The 23527-nt window shown below is 33.4% G+C and overlaps 1 pseudogene; it reads left to right on the forward strand.

The window, feature by feature from the left end:
* Window positions 1–13938: 13938 nt before the first annotated feature.
* Window positions 13939–23527, forward strand: part of LOC139864200 (GDSL esterase/lipase At1g28590-like) — a 189219-nt pseudogene continuing 179630 nt past the window's right edge.

Here is a 23527-nt window from a genome sequence, read left to right on the forward strand (position 1 = left end):
AATAATGATAATAATAATAATAATACCAATAATAATAATAATAATTGGATAATAATAATAATACTAATTATAACTTTAACGATAATAACGATAGTAATAATAAAAAAATAACAATTTTTAATGATAAATCCCTTTTATTGATAAAGATAATAATAATGATAATAATAAGATAAAACTAGAACGACGATAAAAACGACGATAATAATAATCATTTTTAATAAAAATATCGAAAATTCAATTGATTATAACTTCTAATCCGTTCATCGAAACCATTCGATATCTAAAGGAAAAGTTCTTAATTTTTCGCTAGCTTTCCAAGGACATGCATATCTTATACCTTATCTCAACCGCAAGTGTAACTAATTCAAGATTCAACCTAATCTGTCTAAGGGCAATATCAAAAGTACAAGCATGCATAATCCTAAATACTCGAGCACTAGTCAGGGATACACTATTAGTATGTAAAAGTTAAATTATGAGGACTCACGTATCAATATTGAGATTCAATATTGCAGGAAAGGTACGTAGACGCAACGGAAATGATAAACACTATATTGACCTCACGAGCATACCCATGAACCATACTCAATCACCTCCATAGCTATAACCCATAATTTCCTTAATCATATCCCACTCGAAAAACAATTTCGAAATCACTCGGACAGCACTCCGTAGTAATATTTTATGTATACTAATAATATCTTGAAATAATACGGAGTAAATATATATATGTATATCGATTGAGAGAGTTTAGAGAAAAATATTTTCAAGTTTCTATGAAATAATGAAACCTATTGAATTCTATTTATAATAGATTTTTGAATTATTAAAGTGAATTATTAAAGTATGAATTATTAAAGTGAATTATTAAAGTATGAATTATTAAAGTGAATTATTAAAGTATGAATTATTAAAGTGAATTATTAAAGTATGAATTATTAAAGTGAATTATTAAAGTTAAAGTAAAGTAAAAATAAAGTAAAGGTAAAGTTTAAGTATAGTAAAAGTATAAAACTATGTACGTATAATACGCGTATAAATATATATAATATTAATTTAAATCGTTATATATATTTAATAAAATAAAATATAAATATCGTTATCTTTATCATACTAGTTAAGTAATGAGTTGTCAAAAGTGGTTCTAGATATTTATAAAAGTTATATACGTTTTAATAATAAAGTTCTTTTTAAACTAAAAACGTTTTTTGTATGTTTGAAACTAAATAGATCAATCGAGTCTTTATGAAATTCAATCTTCCACTATCCTTTGTCTAGTTCTCAATGATTTACAATTTGTTCTTATTTATAAATCACTTTACCATTTTTCGAATATTGTTAAAATGGAAAGATTTCTCAAATCAACGTGGGCCTTTCAACAGAGACTTGTAATCATAATTCAATATATTTGATAATTCAATCATTTGATCTTATCTTCTAATTCCATTGATAAACATTTTGAAACAGATACAATCATATAAAGTATTTAATCTAATATTTTATTTAGGTTCAAGTTATAATATATATACACATATACATATATAATCATATTCGTTTAATGTTTCGTGAATCGTTGGAACTTGGTCGAGGTTGAATGAATATATGAACATAGTTTAAAATTCTTGAAATTTAACTTAACAAATATTGCTTATTGTGTCGGAAACATATAAAGATTAAAGTTTAAATTTGGTTGGAAATTTCCGGGTTGTCACATATGTGGTTATATATAACTATGTCAAATTGTAAATCTCTATATTAATCAAATATAAAGTCCATTAATAACCCATAGTCTCATTTCCACAAGTGTCGTTCTTTTGTCCAAACCCCAATTATGGTCCAAAGCCCAATAACCTCGTCTTAATATTTAGCCCAACATCACGATTACTTCAGCTCAAATAAGCATAATAATAACTTAAGTAAGAGACATTAATTTAAAAAGGAGAACATAGCTTACATTGATTATTTATCGCGTAGTGTTACACGGACAGAACTTCGACTTCAAAACCCGTAATTAACCGTTACATTAACTAAACTAATCTAATATAAAACTAAACTAATTTATATTTTATGTATATATATATATATATATATATATATATATATATATATATATATATATATATATATATATATATCAGAGAGGGAGATTGATTTTTAGTGTAAAGAACTCGGCAGAAGCTCGTGCCTTTTATAGGCAAATTCTGATTTTGGCTACTCCGCGAGTGCGGAGTTTTGTAGGCAATTTGCTCCGCGAGTGCGGAGTTCCCTGGGCCAGCTCACCAACTTTTGGATTTTTACTTGTCGACATATTATAAATATAAATATAATATATAAATAATTTATATAATTATTTAAATATTATATTATATTTATGTGAATAGTTGACTCATAATTTTGGCTCCGTTGTTTCGTACGTTTACGCCCGGTTTATGTCTCAGTTCCGGTTTTTCGAACGTCTTTTCGTACGCGTAGATATCTTGTACTTTGCTTTTCGCGGATTATACTCTTGTAATTTTTAGACGCTTCTTATCAATAAATTGAACCACTTGAATTGTATCTTGTACATTTGAGCTTTTTGGACGTTTGCGTCTTCAAATCTTCGTTTTCGCCTCTTGTCTTCGCACTTATTTATTTAAATGAATATTACTTGAAAATAGAACATTTGTAACTGAAAACTTCACATATTGGAAGGATATTGCGCCTAAATATATGTTTATTTGGAGCGCTATTAAATATCCCCACACTTGAACGTTGCTTGTCCTCAAGCAATACAGAACTTGAAATTAAATCACACTTCACTCGAATCACTTTTTTATTCTCACACTTTATACATCAGTGATTTTGATACGGCGGTATAAACAATGATAGTAACATTGTGGTTTACAGTCCCACATGACTATAAAAATTTAGATCCTTTAAGGAAATTGGATCTTTATGAAAACATTTGATCTTTTGAAAATTCATTCTAGCTTTTACCCTAGATAAGTTTTCGGATTTGACCCACCATCGGTGTTGCAAAATATATTTGTGGATCAATATTTTGGCTAAAAACTTTTAGGTTCGTGTAATCCACTGCTATCCCTGTATCGAAAAGCACACATCCAGTTTACTTGTTCCGTATATTACCTTTCGGCAAACTACCGTCCGGTTGTAAAGGAAAGCGATGAACAAGAAACTGTTAAGGCAATGTCTAATGACATGCATTTGTTCATGGTCTAAAACGTGTCAGATGCAATTACTATCCTTTGTAGGAGCAACAGTAAAGATCACCCTATTATTTTTTCGGTCTGGCACAAGGTCCTGTCTCCGACCATGCTATGCAGCCACCGTTCTTACGGTTGACACCCGATTTGGTTCAGGTGACCTAATGAATTCTGATGAATTCTCAGGATTTTACGTTCAATGGTAATGAACGCATTGAAAATGGGTTTTTAGAAAACAAATCGGTTTGTAATTTGATCAAAATATTTTATCGTTCAAGCTCGAGTTTAGATATCATCGAATTCCATGAGTTTGTAATTCTCAATCTTTAAGGTCAATCTCAAGGATTGAGTAATATCAGGCTTAAAAGCTGATTTTTAATCTTTAAGGAGATTATCCTTTCTGGGGGTCTGATTCATTAGTCTTATCAAGCTAATTTGCACGGCGCCCTCCCCATTTTACGAGACAGATCCTCTCATGGTTAGGATAAGTCTAACCACATGGCGACCCTGTTTGATGCTGAGGTCCGTGGATTTCGTGCGGATTTTAGAGATGACTTTTCTAGATTTTTCGTCAACCTACAGCTGGTCTGGACGACAACTTCTTGACCTAAATCAAGAAGCGCGTGTCTTTTTCGGAAGACTTTACTTCCTTTTAATGATGGAATTGATTCATCGTGTAGATCCATCTTTTCTTTTCTTTCATCGGGTAAAACAGTTAATTTAGTCCAAAACAAAAGCACATGCAATAACTTTACGAAAACATGTAATAGATAGTTTTTAATTGAATAACTTGGTACACTCTCTCCACACTTGGCTTTTTTCATGCGTCTTTTTATTTCTAATAAATAAATTCAAGCGTTTTAGTTGTTTCTCAATTTATGTCCTCTTTTTAGGGTAACAATAATTTCAGTATTATCACCTAGTTTTATCGCTCATAAATATGTATAAACATGATTTTGAATTCATTTAGTTGAAATTTTTTTTAAATTTTCATAAAATTTAAAAAATAAATCAAGTATAAACCCGAGAGAATTTATAACCCTTCCCCACACTTGAGATCATGCAAAGCCCTCATTTGCATGAAATCAGAATCTAATTATAAATTCATGAGGGTGATTAGCGTAAAAAAGTGATTAAAAATACCCAGTTTGTAATTGCAAAGCTCGTCGAATGATAGATGGCGCGCCTCATCGTTCATTTTATCACATATGTTTTTCTTCAAAAATGGTTGCTTTCCTGAACTGTTTGCTAATCTTTGAAAATACGTCTTTTACCCTTACTCATCATGCATGTTTATTAACGAGTTATGCACTAACCCGAACCCCTAATTTAACGTTAAGTAGGGTTAGACTTCCCCACACTTAGCTGACGACATGTGAAGTCGGTAGAATAAGTTGCAAGGATTAAAATAGTGAGCCAGTTATTTACATCTCGGGTGGTGTATAATATATCAATGGTTTAAAGTTTAGACCCACCCGATCGTCACTACTTAATTCTTTTCTAAGTGTAGCTTTTAGTAAATGGATATGTCTCTTTTCTGGTTCTTGGTCAAATGGATCGATATACACTGACATACATATTATAGGGTGGATAATTTCTAACATTTCCTTCCGTTCATTCTCGGGATCAAAGGTTTCACCTCTATTACCCAATTGGGTGAAATCCGAGGTGTCATTATCTATTACAGCTCGTAGTTCATCTTCGGTAGATGACTCGTCTATTGAGAATATTGGGTTGGAAGGTTGTGGAATGGTGAATTTTGGGATCGAAGTAGATTCTTCTTCATTAACGGTAGTTATCGGTCCCACCATTTTGGTCTCGGGGGTAAAATTTTCAACGTTATCATTTTCCCAAGAGTACCAATTTGTCACCCTTACTTCTTCTTTATCCATTGATGGATCGATGATTTTGTCGGTAGAGGTTAATGTGTCGGTATGTTGTGAAATTAGTAAAACTGAATAAAAAGTATTATCGGGATAATTGGTGATTTTGGAGCTCTCGAATTCATCAAAATTCGATGATATGGGATTTTCTTGCACAATACTCCTCAGATTAACAGGTGTGTAATCTGATAGAGTTTCAGCTTGCCTATTTGCGAACTCTCTCATTTGTTCATTTTGAGCATCAAATTCTTCGAGTTTGATTTTCATATAATCTAATAAATTTTCAGACACATAATTTTTCTCATCCTCTGGTTGTTGAGTTTGGATATATTCTTAAGAATAATCCCAATTTGAATTATATTCCTCATAATCATTCTATTCAGGTTCCATGGGTGCATAATTTTCCATAGGAACGTAATAATAACATTCCCATGTTGAATGATAATCTCCACAGATTTCACAACCAGTTATTGTTTCGTCATTCGTGATCCAAGATTGACCGAACGAATTTTCATCAACACTCGTTTGAGAGTATTGATTTAATTAATTTCACATGTCAGAAAGAGTTTCCAACATATTCTCGAAATTTTTCATAATGAGCTTATTACTAAATTTTAGCTACAATGTGGTGCATTTACTTAATTATCCTATTAGTTATAAAAATAAAAATTATATAAGTTATCAAATTAATAGACTTTTCTGATTTTGCCCACGTTTCGAATAGCCAATAGATGCAGCAGGTAGCCAGGACCCTTTAAATCGGAAGCCCACAACTCGCCACTAACAAATCCAACTATTACTACGAACCAGAAAATTTTGGATGTCTATCAATTTAACCACTTAAAATAATTTTTCGTCGAAATTTAAAGAAAATAAAGAAAATTCTAGGTCCTAAAAACTAGAGCATCAAAATGAAAAAGAAAAAGCGCGTCGAGAAATAAGAGGTCGAAAAACAAACGTCAAAAAATAAAAATAAAAAAGTAGAGCGTCGAAACTTAAAAGTCTAAAAACTAAAAATTAAAACTTGCGCCTAAAGGTATTAAAACTTAGAAGGAATTCTAAATCTAAAACGGCAATAACTTAAAAAGGTACTAAAATTTATTAAATACTAAAGCGATAAGTGACGTCGTAAAATTTTAAAGCGCCTAAATCTTAATCTAAAGAAAAAGCACTTAAAGAATTTTACGGCAAAGCCTAAAAATCTAGAAATATAATATAACTATGGCAAAAACTAAGTTTAAAACTAATTACGAACGATAAATGTATCAATTACGATTAAACGACTAAAGATACGAAAGTTAAAAATAAAACTAAAGTCATAAAAATATAATTTTTATAAAAAATATTATTTTTATAAAAATATTATTCTATATTTTTAATAATAATTATTATACTTAATAATATTAATTAAAACTAAAATTAAAAATAAGATAAACTAATTAATATTTAATTAAACCCTAATTATAATTAATAATAATTAAATTATAACCCTAATCCAGCATTAAAAGGCGTACCAGGTTTGGTGTGTAAGGCGGCTCCGCGAGTGCGGTGCCACGTGCCAGAAGAGCTCCGCGACTGCGGAGTGGAATAGTAATAGGTTCGTTGGTTGGGCTTAAACAGTTCGGCCCAGTTCAGTTTTTAATTTAAAATTTGTTTTGGGTTTCGAAAATGAACTGGCCCAGTTCAATTTTTTATATATTTAATTTTTTAAGTTTTATAAACTAATATATAGAAAATTTATAAAAATAAAAATAAACTTATATTTTAAAAGTCTAAATAAAAATACTTTTTAATTTTATAAATAAAGTTCTTAAAAATATATTTTTTTTATATATTTTTTTATATTTTTTTTCAAACTTATATATAATTATATTTTTACAAATATAGATTAACAATATATTGTTTTGCCGATTCCCCAACAGCGGCGCCAAAAACTTAATGTCGTGCAAGGTGTATACGAAATACTATTATTTTTAATACGAAATACGATACAAATTACACAAGTTTTAATTATTTATTTACAGATGGGATATACCTAAACCTTGCTACAACACTTATAGGCAGTGTACCTAATCGTAGAGTAGTATAGTTTTTAGTAAGTCCGGTTCGCTCCACAGAGAGACGACTTATTGCACACTATATTTTAAATAACTATATTTGTACAAAATATATATAATTATATATAATAATATATAAAAGGGGGTTTACCGTTTAATGACCGGTTTGTCGATTTTAAAACTTAAGCATAAATATAAATGACAATAATTAAAGTGTGTAAAATAAATAACAATATAATAATTATGCTTATTTAAACTTCCGTAACCATGATGTTTGACGTTTTGATTATGATTTATTACCCTGGGTTAATTGTCCTTTGTTCTGGATGTATTTGAAACCTATCTGGTTTTTGCCCATAATAGTTCATCGGTCATAATTATAAAATGCTCAGCAAATTTAACCTTATACCCGAAGTCAAATATTCCAACTAAGTAGGGATTCGAACTGTAACAAGGTCTTAATACTTTGTTTAATGAATACACCAGGTTATCGACTGCGTGTAATCCAAGGTTTTAATACTTTGTTAACAATTACACCAATTACCCTTGAATGTAATCCACCCCTGTTTTAATGAGTCCAGTGACTATTAATCCATCCCCGCGTCCGATCAAATGAACAATAATTTGTATTTATAAATATCCTGCTCATCGTATCCGATCAAGCGTATGTGGTTATATATAACTATGTCAAATTGTAAATCTCTATATTAATCAAATATAAAGTCCATTAATAACCCATAGTCTCATTTCCACAAGTGTCGTTCTTTTGTCCAAACCCCAATTATGGTCCAAAGCCCAATAACCCCGTCTTAATATTTAGCCCAACATCACGATTACTTCGGCTCAAATAAGCATAATAATAACTTAAGTACGAGACATTAATTTAAAAAGGAGAACATAGCTTACATTGATTATTTATCGCGTAGTGTTACAAGGACAGAACTTCGACTTCAAAACCCGTAATTAACCGTTATATTAACTAAACTAATCTAATATAAAACTAAACTAATTTATATTTATATATATATATATATATATATATATATATATATATATATATATATATATATATATATATATATATATATATATATATATATATTATATCAGAGAGGGAGATTGATTTTTGGTGTAAAGAACTAGGCAGAAGCTCGTGCCTTTTATAGGCAAATTCTGATTTTGGCTGCTCCGCGAGTGCGGAGTTTTGTAGGCAATTTGCTCCGCGAGTGCGGAGTTCCCTAGGCCAGCTCACCAACTTTTGGATTTTTACTTGTCGACATATATATAAATAATTTATATAATTATTTAAATATTATATTATATTTATGTGCATAGTTGACTCATAATTTTGGCTCCGTTGTTTCGTACGTTTACGCCCGGTTTATGTCTCAGTTCCGGTTTTTCGAACGTCTTTTCGTACGCGTAGATATCTTGTACTTTGCGTTTCGCGGATTGTACTCTTGTAATTTTTAGACGCTTCTTATCAATAAATTGAACCACTTGAATTGTATCTTGTACATTTGAGCTTTTTGGACGTTTGCGTCTTCTAATCTTCGTTTTCGCCTCTTGTCTTCGCACTTATTTATTTAAACGAATATTACTTGAAAATAGAACATTTGCAACTGAAAACTTCACATATTGGAAGGATATTGCGCCTAAATATATGTTCATTTAGAGCACTATCACTGTTATACTTACATTATCAAATGCTTTTGTATTGACACGAGTACTATATATGCATATTGAGTTTGTTCACAAAGCCTCTAGCTTGAATACTTTTAATACCATCGGTGTAAGCACAATTTAGATGGACGGATCTGTTAGGTTGACAACCTCACCCTACAATATTAACTGTGGTGCATTTACTTTGAACATTAGATACACTAGAACAAGTGAATAACATTTTACGAGGTAAAGGCAGGTATAGTGGTTTCTATATTCGGGTCATTGCTAGTATTCAGGTGCTCAGATTATGCAAACGTTTTGCAACTTGGGGTTGTACTTGTAAAATCTCGTGGTCAAGGAAACTTAAACTATTTTTTTTTTTTTTTTTGATAACTATTTTTCAGATACTGTTACAATACTTTAAGCATGTAGATTCACCAACATTATTTGTTGACCTGTTTTTGCGTGTTTTTATTCTCAGGTCCTTAAGAGGTAGACTTCCGCTGTGTTTGCTGCATGTCTGGCCGTGGAGTCAGTATACTTTTAAAGAACATTATTTACTTTCGCATTTAAAACTTTTACAACTGTTTAAATACTGTTGGCTTGTGGTTACGATCACAACAGTGTTTCTATTTTGGGATTATTGACTTATGTTTTTGAATGTCAACTTTTAATAAAATTAAATGCGATTGCTTTAAACGTCTCATATAGTGGGCGTAACTGTTAACTGTGGGACCTGGATTAACACACCGTCAGATGGAAATTTGGCGGGGTGTTATAAGCCAGTACCCAGGTTCTTTAGCATAGTGTCCACAACACTCCCTGCATGTAGACGGGGGCAGATACAATTCAAAACCTTAAACATGATTAATTTCTTTATGGCAGCCAAATATACCAAAAAAGGTTGTGTCACTGCCTGAGATTTGAGCAACCTGGAGAGCATGTTTGGAATGCCAAACTGAAGACGGGTCAAGTTACCCAATGTGGTCGAAATCAACGCTGATAACCAATTTTTGTCAAATGAAAGTTCAAACACTTTTTGGCGCTCATCATTCAGCAAGCGTTCGGAGACGGACAACCTCTCCCGGACTTCAAAAAGCTCATTTTCAAGACGGGAGTTGTCTTCACTCAACATGGTAATAAGTTAATCATTCTTTATTACTCACAGAGACGCGCAGTGCCATTCTCATCACGTCTCAACTCATCCACAACCATATGAGAATGAATAACAACAAATTAGAGTGTACACGGCGGGCTTCATCATCCAGAAGCAGGGAATGGGTATCTATAATCGTCGGAGACGACATCACATCCAGATATTCATTAAAAAAGGATAGTCTGAAAGTGAGCACGAAAACAAAACTTGCAACGAATTAACATTCAGAACAGGGAAGGAATAAATGTCTTGCCCAGAGGAATTAGCCTGATTCATTTGAGGTAGAGGACCGTCATCAGGCTCCTTGCCGGGACAGGTACTCCCGGAAGGCTTGTAAGTTGGGTCGATGAATGGAATAATGATATCTTCACAATCATAAGTACCGTGATGAAGAAGTGTGTCCACAGTCCAAAACGTAGGATCGGTTCCGTTAACGTTAGAAGGACCTTCAAGAATAGATAACAAAAGTCAAAACAAAGGATGAAATATGTTATAAATAATATAAAGACATAAAGGGGCTGAACCTTCACCAGGAACAAAATTATTCATAACATGATGTCTTGTACGGTGGACCAAGCCACCAGAATAGGAAACTTGAGAATGATCCAGGGAACATATCAAGGAATGCTTCTTTTGAGACGGTGATGGCTCAAGTATACGTTTGTATACGTTTTTCTGCAAAATTCATACCGTCCAGACTCCTCGCCTTTAGGATGTCGCTAAGAGACAACCCTACAAAATAAAAGAAATTTCCTAACACAGGATACGACATGTTGAATGACAAAAGTCATGTATGTACATACCTCTCTGAAACAACCCAACCCGTACTCCGTACGATAAATTTTTTTTTTTAAAATGATACACATTTACGCTCCAATTAAATATGTAAGCCATTCCACACGCTTCATTAAAAACATACTACGAGTTTAATGTTTACAAAAGGCACAAAGGCCATTAACGAATATGATACAAGTTTGACCAACTACAAATGATAGTTTATAATCCAAACGACCCCTTGAGCATGGTTTGGGAATAAACTACCCAAAATGTAGGTCAACTTCCAAAAGCTTCATCGTAACATCAACAAGGACACCTAGTGCCCAATAACCCCCTTGCCCTTGTCCACACCTGCATCTAAAAAGATAAACAACGAGAGGGGTAAGCTAATGTTTAGTGAGTGCAACAATTATACGTTTACATATACAACCTACTTACTTGCAATCACTTACGCATTTACCGCATACATGCTAGCATTATAAGTATTCATACCATCACAAGTATAACACTAAACCTTCCACCATACGAGCTAGCATAACAATAGCATATAGTTTAAACAATATAATATGCTACAATCCACACACACAACCATGGTTAACCAAACGAACGAGGGAACGGTGTTTAAAAACCGTCGGAGTTCATAACAACCATTAGTGCACTTAACACTTCGTACACTAACCCCACGGGTGGCATCTTAACACGTCGATACTTCACCCCGGGTGGTGCCTTAACACTTCGGCACTTCACCCCGAGTGGTGTCTTAGCACATCGACACTTCACTCGTTACATCTCTCAGAGTGGCATCTTAACACATCGATACTTCACTCCTGAGTGGTGTCTTAACACATCGACACTTCACTCGCCACGTGAGGAGTGGTGTCTTAACACGTCGACACTTCACAACTCAACTACACAAATAAATACATCATATATGCATGCATATAATTATTCCACTCACCTTAGCACTTCGGTGGTGATTATGCACTTCCGAGCTTCAAAGCAAAGTACCAAGTACATTAAGTACACATTCAATTACACAACTAGTGGAATTAACCACATTACACCTACTTGAGCATTTAATGACCCAATTCGCATTAAATGACTCAAACACACCACAATCGCCCTTAAATGGCCAAGAATCGACTTTAGTCACTTAAAGCTAGTGAATTAAAGTCTACTAACTTCAACTAACACCAACTTAGGGTAATTTATACCCATTTCGCCCAAACTAGTTCAACTAGCCCATTTTGGATCCATTTAACACTTTCACTACCAAACTTGTCAAACATGACCCAATTAACATCTCTTTCAACTTTAACAAGTGTGTTAGTGATTAAAAACGCCATTTAACATTTATAACCCCAAATCATAAGACCAAACCCTAGGTAATGGCCATTTGGGCTTACTTTCACCAATCAAACCCAAAACCCACCCATCAAATCCTCAAATGGGTCATACAAGACCTTCATTAGCAAAACCCTAGCTTAGAACCAATTAAAACTCAAAACTTAGAGTTAGAACTTACCGAGACTATCAACGTGTAACTAGAGACACAAGGAACAACTTTAATTCTTGCTCTAAAGATCAACCCTCAATCCTTCACTCACAAATCTCACTTTCAATCTAAATGGGTGTTGAGTTTTTGGGAGAGAAAATGAAAGAAAAGATAAAAGAAATTAAATGAAATGGGTGTGTGGTTGGGATTTAATGCTCCCATCAGATTTATACACCAAATTACCAATTTGCCCCTTGAGTTCATTTAATTTGAGCTAGAACCGGATTCTGTCCAGCAGGACTGCCGCGGCGCGACCAATTCGTCGCGGCGCGACGTAACAAAGGAAAATCGACCCTTCTTAAGTCCCTTTCTGATCCTGGTTTGCTCTATATGTCGTGTCGCGGCCCAGATTGTCGCGGCGCGACATTTTCCTTTGCCTGAACACTTCGACAACACTTAAGCCAAATATCATTTTACACGACTTACAATTCGTTCATGCTTCCGATATACTTCTAAACATCGTATCTAAGCTTCACAAGACTTAACGCTAACCAAAACTCATATACAAACTTATATACGCACACATTAACAAGTACATATATATATATATATATATATATATATATATATATATATATATATATATCTACACAATTACGCCTAAACGACGAGTTACAAACGTACAAACGATTAAGTATATACCTTTCGATACGTACGGGAAAAACGAGATGTTACACTCTCCCTTCTCGACGAACAATGGGAGACGGTCAACATTTACACATCGCAAGCACGTGCTCAACATAAGCTCTTTGAGGTGTTTTTGAACCTCTACACGGAACAAAAAGCTCATTTTCACCTTTGCTCAGCGGTCAGCCGCAGTCGAAAACAACTTTCCTCCATTAGTATGATTCATCATGCTTCAAGGGAAAGTTTGCCTGGCTTACGTACACAAATGTCTCTAGCCAGTTGCCGAAAAAAATTTGACATTTGTCCAAAAAATTAGTTGGTTATTAAAAGTATACCAACCATTATGGTATTCGGTCAAGCGGAAAATATTCCTAAATATCTTTACACTTGGAATTAATGAGACACTATTGAAATACATCTCAAACAGTAAAATACAGAACAACGTAAGGATGAAAATGACCTAAGTGAACGCCGTAGGAATCCAAAATCGAAGTCATAAATTTGGTAAGTGGATAACGTACATTTGAGATTTTGAAGGACCTCAAATAGATAGCAAATAAATTGTTGGAAGGAGGATTAGGAGCATGCTGAGTCTTCTTTGGAATCATAGGTTTTAACTTCGATAATTGTGGGCATAAATGATAAACCTTCTGCAGATATGCAAGATCCAGTGTGCTCGAGACACGTGTTACATTATGAATCTTAGGTAAAAAATTTTGCTTTCTAGGAGCCATAATCAAATAAAGACAAGCACAGATAAGACAATCGAAGAAGAAGATTGATCACCGGAAAAATTTAAAGCTATCGCAAAAGGTAGTTGGAATAAAAGAAAAATAATAAATGCAATAACATTTATAGTAATGGGGTAAGATAATGGGTTCCAAAGCCCAAAAGCACACTAATGATATTTTCCGAATTCTTAGGAATTTGGAGCGACAAAAAGCAAAAAGGAAAAATTTAGTCTGACAGAGAAGAAGCAGCATTAAATAACTGCCAATCATATGTGAGGAAAGAAATGAAAGACAACTTGAAGTTTGGCAACGTATCTGTACCGGATGACGTTACGAAAATGGCGGACTTGATGATACGCAGATTTAATCCGTATCAAATAAGCCTTATTTGTATAAGACTTACCTACATTTATCAAATAAAACATCTAAAGAATCCATAATATGTGTCGTTACCGGCTTGGAAGTGAGACACAAACTATTGACATCTATAAATACACCCCTTGGCCATTCATCACACAATCAATACGCCATTACTCTGTTAACATCATCTCAAGCATTTACAGTCACTTACATTCCAATTGGAATCAGGTCATCGCTGGAGTTCAATACCCTTTAGATATTAATTTACTCAATTAGATTGAGTAGATTAAACCCGATTGATTGTTTTACGCCCTCGTGAATCTAAATTATGATCGGATTTGCACGATTGCCGGAGTTAAAACAATTTATCAACCACTTTCTTCCCAAATTAGGAACTCAAGTTAAACCCATTAGTTTTACGTTTGACCATATACTTTTTTGATAACTTTTTACTTATTTTTTGTGTTACATGTATATAGTAGGAATATAAAGAAATTTATCACATTATTCTTATCCATTAACAGAAGTAAACAATTAATTTTGAAACATTCAAAAAAAAAAATACTAGACAATATAATTAAAATGGAAGAAGTAAATAAACAAAATAAAAAGTATTGTATTAAACATTAAACATATATTTTAAAAAACATGGGCTACATCTATAGCATCAGAAGGTGCTTAATAAATTATGAGCACAAGATATCATCTTTGTTAAAACTTTCAAGTTTCTATTAACGTCATTTTCAAACAAAATATGTCACCTTCTTTAAAATTTATTTGAACAAGTTTAAGTAAAATAATTGACACCTAAAGTATATAATAATCAAAATAAATTGTGAACACCTCTCTTCTATCGAGACAGTATATATATATATATATATATATATATATATATATATATATATATATATATATATATATATATATATATATATATATATATATATATATATATATATATAAAATATGTCACCTTCTTTAAAATTTATTTGAACAAGTTTAAGTAAAATAATTGACACCTAAAGTATATAATAATCAACATAAATTGTGAACACCTCTCTTCTATCGAGACAGTGTATATATATATATATATATATATATATATATATATATATATATATATATATATATATATATATATATATATATATATATATATATATATATATATATGGTCAGGTTCAAACGAGAACTACAAGAATGGTGAGAACTGCAAGAACTTTTTAATTTCATAGTTTTTATGCATTCAAATGCAACAAATTATATACAAATGTTAACTAATGCTCATATCAACAACAAACATATGTTCATTACCACAAATTACATATTAAATTGTTAATTATATGAAACTGTTCACATGTTCGGAAACAAATATGCACATGTGAACGAGAAACTATATATCTGATTATATAGGTACTATATAATTTTTTTTTCAAACTATTTTATGTTCATTCTTACTCTTCATCAACATTTATGGCTGATTCAATCTAGTTACATGTAAAAGTCTTTATAAATTCAAAGTTCTCGCAGTTCTCGCTTTTTTGTGGTTCTCGTTTGAACTTTTGATATATATATATATATATATATATATATATATATATATATATATATATATATATATATATATATATATATATATATATATATATATATATATATATATATATATATATATATATATATATATATATATATATATATATATATATATATATATATATATATATATATATATGGAGAGGATCCCCAAAGAACTCAACTAAGGAGAGAACCCAGAGAACTAATTTAGACCCGATAGAACCAACAGATGACCTTCAATTTGTATGCAGATTGACCTTCAATCTGCACGCAGATTGAGTTCATCTACCATATTCACCTTACTTCAATAGATTCTGATATGAATTAACTACATGTTATTATTGATAGAACTCAAAATGTGTACAGATTGAACTCAAAATGTGTACAGATTGAACTCAATCTGTGTACAGGTTGAGTTCATCTACAAAATACACCTACTCACTCTGATGTGCAGAATCTTTAATCAATCGAATTAATGTTTAAAATTGATGTTACCTTGTTCCAATAGCAGCGAATAGAAGATTTTATGAAGGAATCAAGATCTGAAAACAACTGAATCGTAAAAATCAAAGTTGCAGTTCAATTTTATCATTCGTTCACTGTTCATCATGAATTGAGGAATTCGCTGATGATTTGGAGGATAATCCTTCAAGGAAGTTGTGTTTAGGTACCCGAAACAATTAATTTACACTATGTACGCGATAATCGTAGGTGATTTTAGTATTATTTAATAATCATTTTAATTATTTGAGATTTTACTTAAAAGCAATAATTGTTATCTAGCTATGCTCATTAACATGTCTTAGCCTTCCTTATGGGGAAACCTTCTTCCATCAACCAACCGGCCGTTGCTCCAATGGACGTCTCATTGTCGATTTCTTAGGTATGTTATTTAATTCTTATATGTCAAAACAGAACTTAATTATTTGTTATTAGGCTGTTTTCGTTGATTCTTATACTGTCGTCTTTGTAATCGCGCAATATATATATAAGTAGAAAGTAAATGCATGATTTGAACATAAACGTAGATGTAGATTATTCTATTAATCGGAGGGAGACACGTAGGTAAAACAATATTTTTTACACATAATCAAGTACTCTACACGTACACTTTGCTTTATCGATGAATGTTATTTCTTCGAGCGTTTTCTAGTCAAAAAACGTTCGAAGAATAACATGCATCACGATGCATGTTATCAGGAATAACATTTATCGATGAATGTTATTTCTTTAAGCGTTTTCTAGTTAAAATAATAACATTTATCGCAAAGTGTCTTTCTTGAATATTCATATTTTCACGTGATCTTAATGTTTGAAAAAAAAAAAAAATAATTACTTTCCCCTTCCCCAAAAAAGTGATTCCCTTTTGATTAGCACATATACTTGATAGTTTGATTGATTTTGTAGCGGAAAGTCTTGGGTTGTCATTCATACCACCCTTTACGAATCACAATTGGAGTGACAGATTTGTGGCGTTGGGGCAAGGAGTGAATTACGCTCTCACTGGTGCTACAGCATTAAATAGTTCATTTTTCCAAGAAAAAGGGTATCCAAATCCTGTAACAAATTCATCCTTAGGAGTTCAGTTCGCAAGGTTTCAGCAGTCACTGCCTTCTTTGAGCCACAATACTTCTAGTAATAATTAGGCTACAAACTTACACAAATGTACCGATGTCGCCCACAAACTTATTTCCGTCCTACTGTCGCCTACAAACTTTCAAAAAATGTGCTAATATCAACATTTTGGCATTTTGACCTGTTACATACTAATTTTGACCTGCAAATTTTTTTTTTTTTTTTTAAGAGTTAAGATCCAATCCACGAACGACACGTGTCAATTTTGACCTGTTTAGCCGGTAGCAAGTCATTTTTGTTTACATTGGTGCACTTTTTGAAAGTTTTTGTTTACATTGGTACACTTTTTGAAAGTTTGTAGGCGACAGTAGGACGGAAATAAGTTTGTGGGCGACATCGGTACATTTGTGTAAGTTTGTAGCATATTTTTGGCTTTAACCCTAATGATTAACTTTTTAGAGTATTATAAAAGGTTGTAAATTTAATTCTATTTTGTTGGTTAATAATAATAATAACTTAGCATAGTTTGGGGGGTTATGTTGTAAATTTGTTGCGTGGTGTGGTTTTGACGTTGTTGGAACGACACAAATGTGGATCAATTTAATGTGGATCAATTTTAGTATGTAGGATAAATAAATAAATAAATAAATATTGACTTGCTACATATATAACTTATGGCAGATTGTAAAAATGTCATTGATCCTAGTGGGAGAGATTGGCTCTAATGATTACAAGTTGCCTTTAGACCACGAAAAACCTATGGCTGAGATAGAATCATATGTTCCTCTCGTTATTGATATCATTATCACAGTAATCAATGTAAGATGTTACTCAAATAGATCATAGTACAAATCTTATAAACAATGAATACAATGCACATTTTTACGACCCCAAGTTTGTGTTTACCACAGCTTCTGGGATGCGTTAATACGCATTTATATTTGTCAACTTAATTTTCTATAACTATTATGAACATAATAGTAATAACCAATACTAATCTTTTATACAGGATTTAATTGCAATGGGAGCTAATGTTGGTTTAATGTGCACGTCATAACACAAATCTATACTACCGCTTATATCAGGGCCGTCTCGTTGATTTTGAAGGCCCTGTTCGAGACGTAAAAATGGGCCCTTATTATTTGGTTTAAACGCGGAGTTTTTCAGTAGCAAGGAGGGGTTATGTCGTTGTCCAATAAATAAAAGTAGGCCTTTTATATAATAAACTTTCATATATAATAACAAGTCCAATATTACTAAAAAAATCTTCATAAATACTAGCATCAATTAAAATAACCATTGAAAAAAACAGAATATCAAAGGAATTGAGAGGAAAGTCGGCTACGAACGTCGGAACATGTTGTAGCGACCCCGACAAATCGTCAAGTGACGGCGTCGGCTACGTGGGTCCCATTACCTGATTTTAAGTCTTTAAGATAACGTTTGACCAAAATATGTCGCTTTCATTTCAAAATAAAGATTGTTTCAAAGTTTACAAGAATTGTTCAACCAAAAGTTAAGTTACAACGTTATAAGTACGATTGAAATCCAGGCGACACAGTTTAAAGTAAAGTCAAAAGACGTTCCACGAAAAGCATGTATACTCGACATCCAATGCAAGTATCAAATAATGAGCGGAAGCATGTATCACATATCGTGCAAGACCTGAGAAAAACATAGAAATCTGTCAACGAAAACGTTGGTGAGATCATAAATGTATTTGTAAAAGTATATTTTGAATCACAAGGTTTAGTATCAAGGCGTATACATCTCTAAAGATGTGTTTGTAAACCACAAGATTTAGTATAAAGTGAATATCAAGCGTATACATCCCAAAGGATGTTGTCTGTATCACGAGCACCCAATTACCAAAACTTAACTGAATCTTCCCTCTGAATTTTGAATATAGTGTTAGAACATACACTATGCACGTTGAAATTATATTTCATCCACTAACGGTAGCGAACCGTCTGAATGAGGGTTCGTTAAACCCGTATGGCCACACAACATAATCACTCGTTTACACTTACACCCTGCAAGTGGAACTAATGATAATTGGATTAAGGACTTTTGTTCTAACTCGTCTGTATCTTTGTATTCGTATTTGTGTTCAAAGTATAAAAGTATGAAAAGTATATATACATGTGAAATGTATATAAATATGTAATGTATATGTTTCTCAGCCCACAATTTAAAAGAATAAAAATTGTTGAAAAGGTGGGACTATGATCTCACCTCGAGTGCACGAGTATAAATGTACTTCACAAAGTAAACGTGTGCATGAAAGTTGCTTAGCCTTAACCTAAACAAGTAAGTTATATCAATTAACCGGTTACGACACAAGGTCGGGTGAAATGTGTTCAATTAGTCCTATGGCTCGATACGACTCGATTAATATAGCATGTGAAGCAAATTGTCAAGTTTCATGCAAGATACAAGTATAAAAGCATGTTAGGAAGATTGCATAATTAATTGGTTAAGTTTGACAAAAAGTCAAACTTGGTCGGGTCAAAGTCAACGAAAAAGTCAACATGTTCGGGTCGGGTCCCGGACTATTTTTCTATGCTAAATATTCATATATAAGTATATTAGAACAAGTTTCATGTGAATCGGAGGTCGGTAGCTAGTCAAACATTTCGCGTGTAAATGGACAAGGAGGTCAGAATCTGTTCAGCCTATTCTGCGCGCCGCGCGGGTAAGGGGCGCGCCGCGCCACCCCCTGTACAGGTCTGTTTCTGTTTTCCACAAATATGCACGAGCCAAAACCAATTCAAACACAACTCTTGACCCGTAAACACTTATAACGCCTATCATACATCGTTGGAAAGGTATTTTGACGAGGAATGCAACTAAACACATATCATCAATCAAACTTGCACTTATAACAACCAAAAACCGAAATTAAACATTCATAATCTAAGTTCAAGTTCCAAAAACGCATTTTATGATTCGGGCAACCAATTTACATGTATGTTATGCCGTTTCGAAGGTAATCAAACACACATTGCAACAAAACACTTAACAACAATATCTCATAGCATTTGACGCATCAAAAGTTCATGTAAAGCTTATCAAACCCTAATCCAAGTTCACAAAATCATTAATCATGTTCTTGGAGTTTCCTTAATCAACCTATACATCAAACCGAAGCTAATGATACTAGTAACACTTTTAAAACATGCACTTTAACAATCTAACAACATTTGATCATCCAAAATCAAGGATTTAGCAAGTAATTTTCATATTGAACTAGTTACACCAAAAACAACGAATCGAGCATACAATTTACATACACGACATCACAATGAGCCATAGACACTAATTAATAACTTTATAACTCAAAATCTCAAGAACACATAAAATTAGTGATTTTAGAAAGTTACCCAAAATGGATGAGGTTGGTATCAAATCGAAGAGGATGAAACGAGGATCAAGAATATGTAGTCGGATTTGTTGTGAGCTTCCTAAATCAAAATTAGATGATGAATTGCTTTTTGAAAGATTGAAAGAAAATGGAGAAGTATGAGAAGAAAATGGAAAAGAAAATAAAAGAAAGATGGGGAGGAGGTTGACTAGTCAAAGTGCTAGTCACCTCTTTGTCTTTTTGGCAAAACTAGTCCCTTTAGTTTGTAATCGGGTGCGAGAGTTAACCGAACGAATATTTTAAATTACACGGGAGTACGGGAGACGTTATAATCCGATAACGAGAATATTTAAAATGTTACTTAACAAGGATACGAATCTAGATACGAAGGGCATTATTTAAAAGAAAAAGACGGGCGTTAAAATAATTTAACGGAAAAATGCGAGATGTTACATTATCCACACCTCAAAAGAAATTTCGTCCCGAAATTTAGTTGGAAGTAGTAGTCGTTGTTTCTTCCTCGAGATCTTGCGTTGCCAATTCTACGAGTGAGGGAGAAGTACGTTCTAGGGTATTTCAACGAATTTTGACGGTCGGGATCATACGATGTTTTAAGGTTTGGCTTCACGATTTATGGTTTCAACCGGTCCTCCTAGGAAGTGAGGGTTATCGTCGATAGTGAGTTCATCAAAGGAGATAACAAGTTCTCGTTTCGCAAAACGCGTCTTTGAGTTGATACATCGAATGTAGGATAAACGGAGACCCAAAATGAGTCGGAAAAGTCTAAACGGTTAGCGACGGGTCCAAAACACCCCAAGAATTTAAAGGATCAAAATATCGCGGATTTAGCTTCCTACGTTTCCCGAAACGGATTGCACCTTTCCAAGGTGCGACTCTTAACGTGACGCGGTTTCCCACGTGGAATTTGAAATGTTTACGTCTAACATCGGCGTAGCTCTTGGTGATTACGAGTCGCGTAGGGTTTTACCTGAATATGAATAAATTCTCTCGGTTGCTCATGAATAACCTCGGCCCCGGTGAATTGATCATCGTTTACTTGGTTCGACAAAGGAGAATGACGTTTCCGGTCACATGTGGTTTCAAAAGGTGTGACGTTAAAACTCGAATGAAAATCATTGTAGTATGAGGATTCGGTTAAGGAAAATACTTTCCTCAAGTAAATTTGAAGTTGGTAATACAAATTCGTATTATGGTTTTCAAGACTTAAATCGTATGTTTGTTCGGTCCGTCGGGTTTTGGATGATACGCGGTACTCATGTCTAAGCGGGTTCCCAAGGTTCCTTGTAAAACTAGAAGTGAAACGAGTATTTCGATACGGAATATTTGACAAGGATACACCGTGTTGGAATAGAATCTCTTAAGATACGTTTGAACAAGTTAGTTAGGGTTCAAAAAATGTTCGTTGGGACTATTCACCCTCATGGCGAATACTAATGTAATATGAGGAATTTCCCTATCCATGGAGAAATGTTACAAGGAGTTTCTTTAAACGAAAATGCGAGCGATAAAGATAGGAGTGAGATGAGGACTTAGAATTGGATGAGCTTACACCTCGAGGTTGCCATATCGTGCCTCTAGTTGTAAAAAGTTGAAGTCTGAAAGAGAGACGAGATAGTATACGTGGTTGTATAGTTCGGGGTTGAATAATAGTTGACCGATTATCAGAAACACAAGGGCGTTAAGTCAAAGAAGAGTGAAGTATCGTTGGATTGTGTGTTATCTTAAGTTCCAGTAATATCAGACGGTAACGGTGAAATAACAGAGGTATGTAGTGTGGTACGTGATGATGAGGAAGTTGATCGGATCCACAATTTAGTATTTGACTTCTTCGTGCAAAATAACGAATTTAACTAGAAATGTTGGTGTGAAGAATCACGCTCAAGGCTCGAACACGGAGAGGTTTATAGTTTTTCCTTAGTGAGTTAACGAGTTTAAAAGTCGTGTAACACGAGAAAAGTCAGAAATGAATCTTCGGTAGTAACAGACGAGATCTAAGATTTTACGAATACAAGTCTGAGTGGGGAGAGTTTCCTGATTACATGTGGCTTGATTTCGAGATTGATTGTAATGCCTTGACCATTAACATCATGGTCTAGAAATTGGACTTCGTTCAACAGAAATTCTCACTCGGAGAATTTGGTATAGAGTTGCTCTTTTCTCAAAAGTTCGAGCGTAAGATGGTGATGTTGTTCGTTTTCCTTCTTTACTTAAATAAGTTAAGATGTCATCTATAATTGTGATAACAGATTTGTCTAGATAAGTTGCATACGTGATTTAGGAGGTTCATGAATACGGACGGAGTCCTAAATAAATCAAACGGTACTAAGAGAGATTTACAACTAACGTTGCGAGTTCGGAAATGGCTTAGGAGACATCGTCTCACTTAACCCCCAATTGATGATAACCGGAACGGAGGTCGTTTTGGAATACACACGGGATTCATGCAAGAAATCATGAGGTCATGGATGCGAGGGAGAGGGTATCGGTTTCCAACCGAAAATTACTCAGTTCACAATAATCTATACAAGATGATGGGGAAACATTTTTTTTTTTTTTTTTTTTTTTTTTAACGAATAGGTTTCGAGCTCCCTAGTTCTATAGGTGTCAAGTCAAAAGTCTTAACGTATATCCTCCAATAAAATTTATAGGCACACAATATTTTCCGTTGGTCACTTAAATTGCCTAAGTAGTGTCTAGGGAAAAAAATGGAATGTAAAGAGCACGAGTCAAAGACTTGTTTATAAAATGTCTAACGGTAACCGAATCGAATAAACATGAAACGTGAGAATTTCGAGAACAAACATACCCGTGACTAGTCCATCGTCGTCTCGGGCATCCTAGGCGTTGATGTTGAAAGTTTAACGGCGTGCGTTGGGGTTGATTTTCTTATTTGGGCACGCACTCCTAAAATGACCCGGTTGGCCACATTCAAAACAAACACCCGTCTTGGGTGCATTGTGCTCCTTTTGGGCGAC

This window comes from Rutidosis leptorrhynchoides, chromosome 8, assembly GCF_046630445.1.
Source record: "Rutidosis leptorrhynchoides isolate AG116_Rl617_1_P2 chromosome 8, CSIRO_AGI_Rlap_v1, whole genome shotgun sequence".
NCBI classification, from domain to species: Eukaryota; Viridiplantae; Streptophyta; class Magnoliopsida; order Asterales; family Asteraceae; genus Rutidosis; species Rutidosis leptorrhynchoides.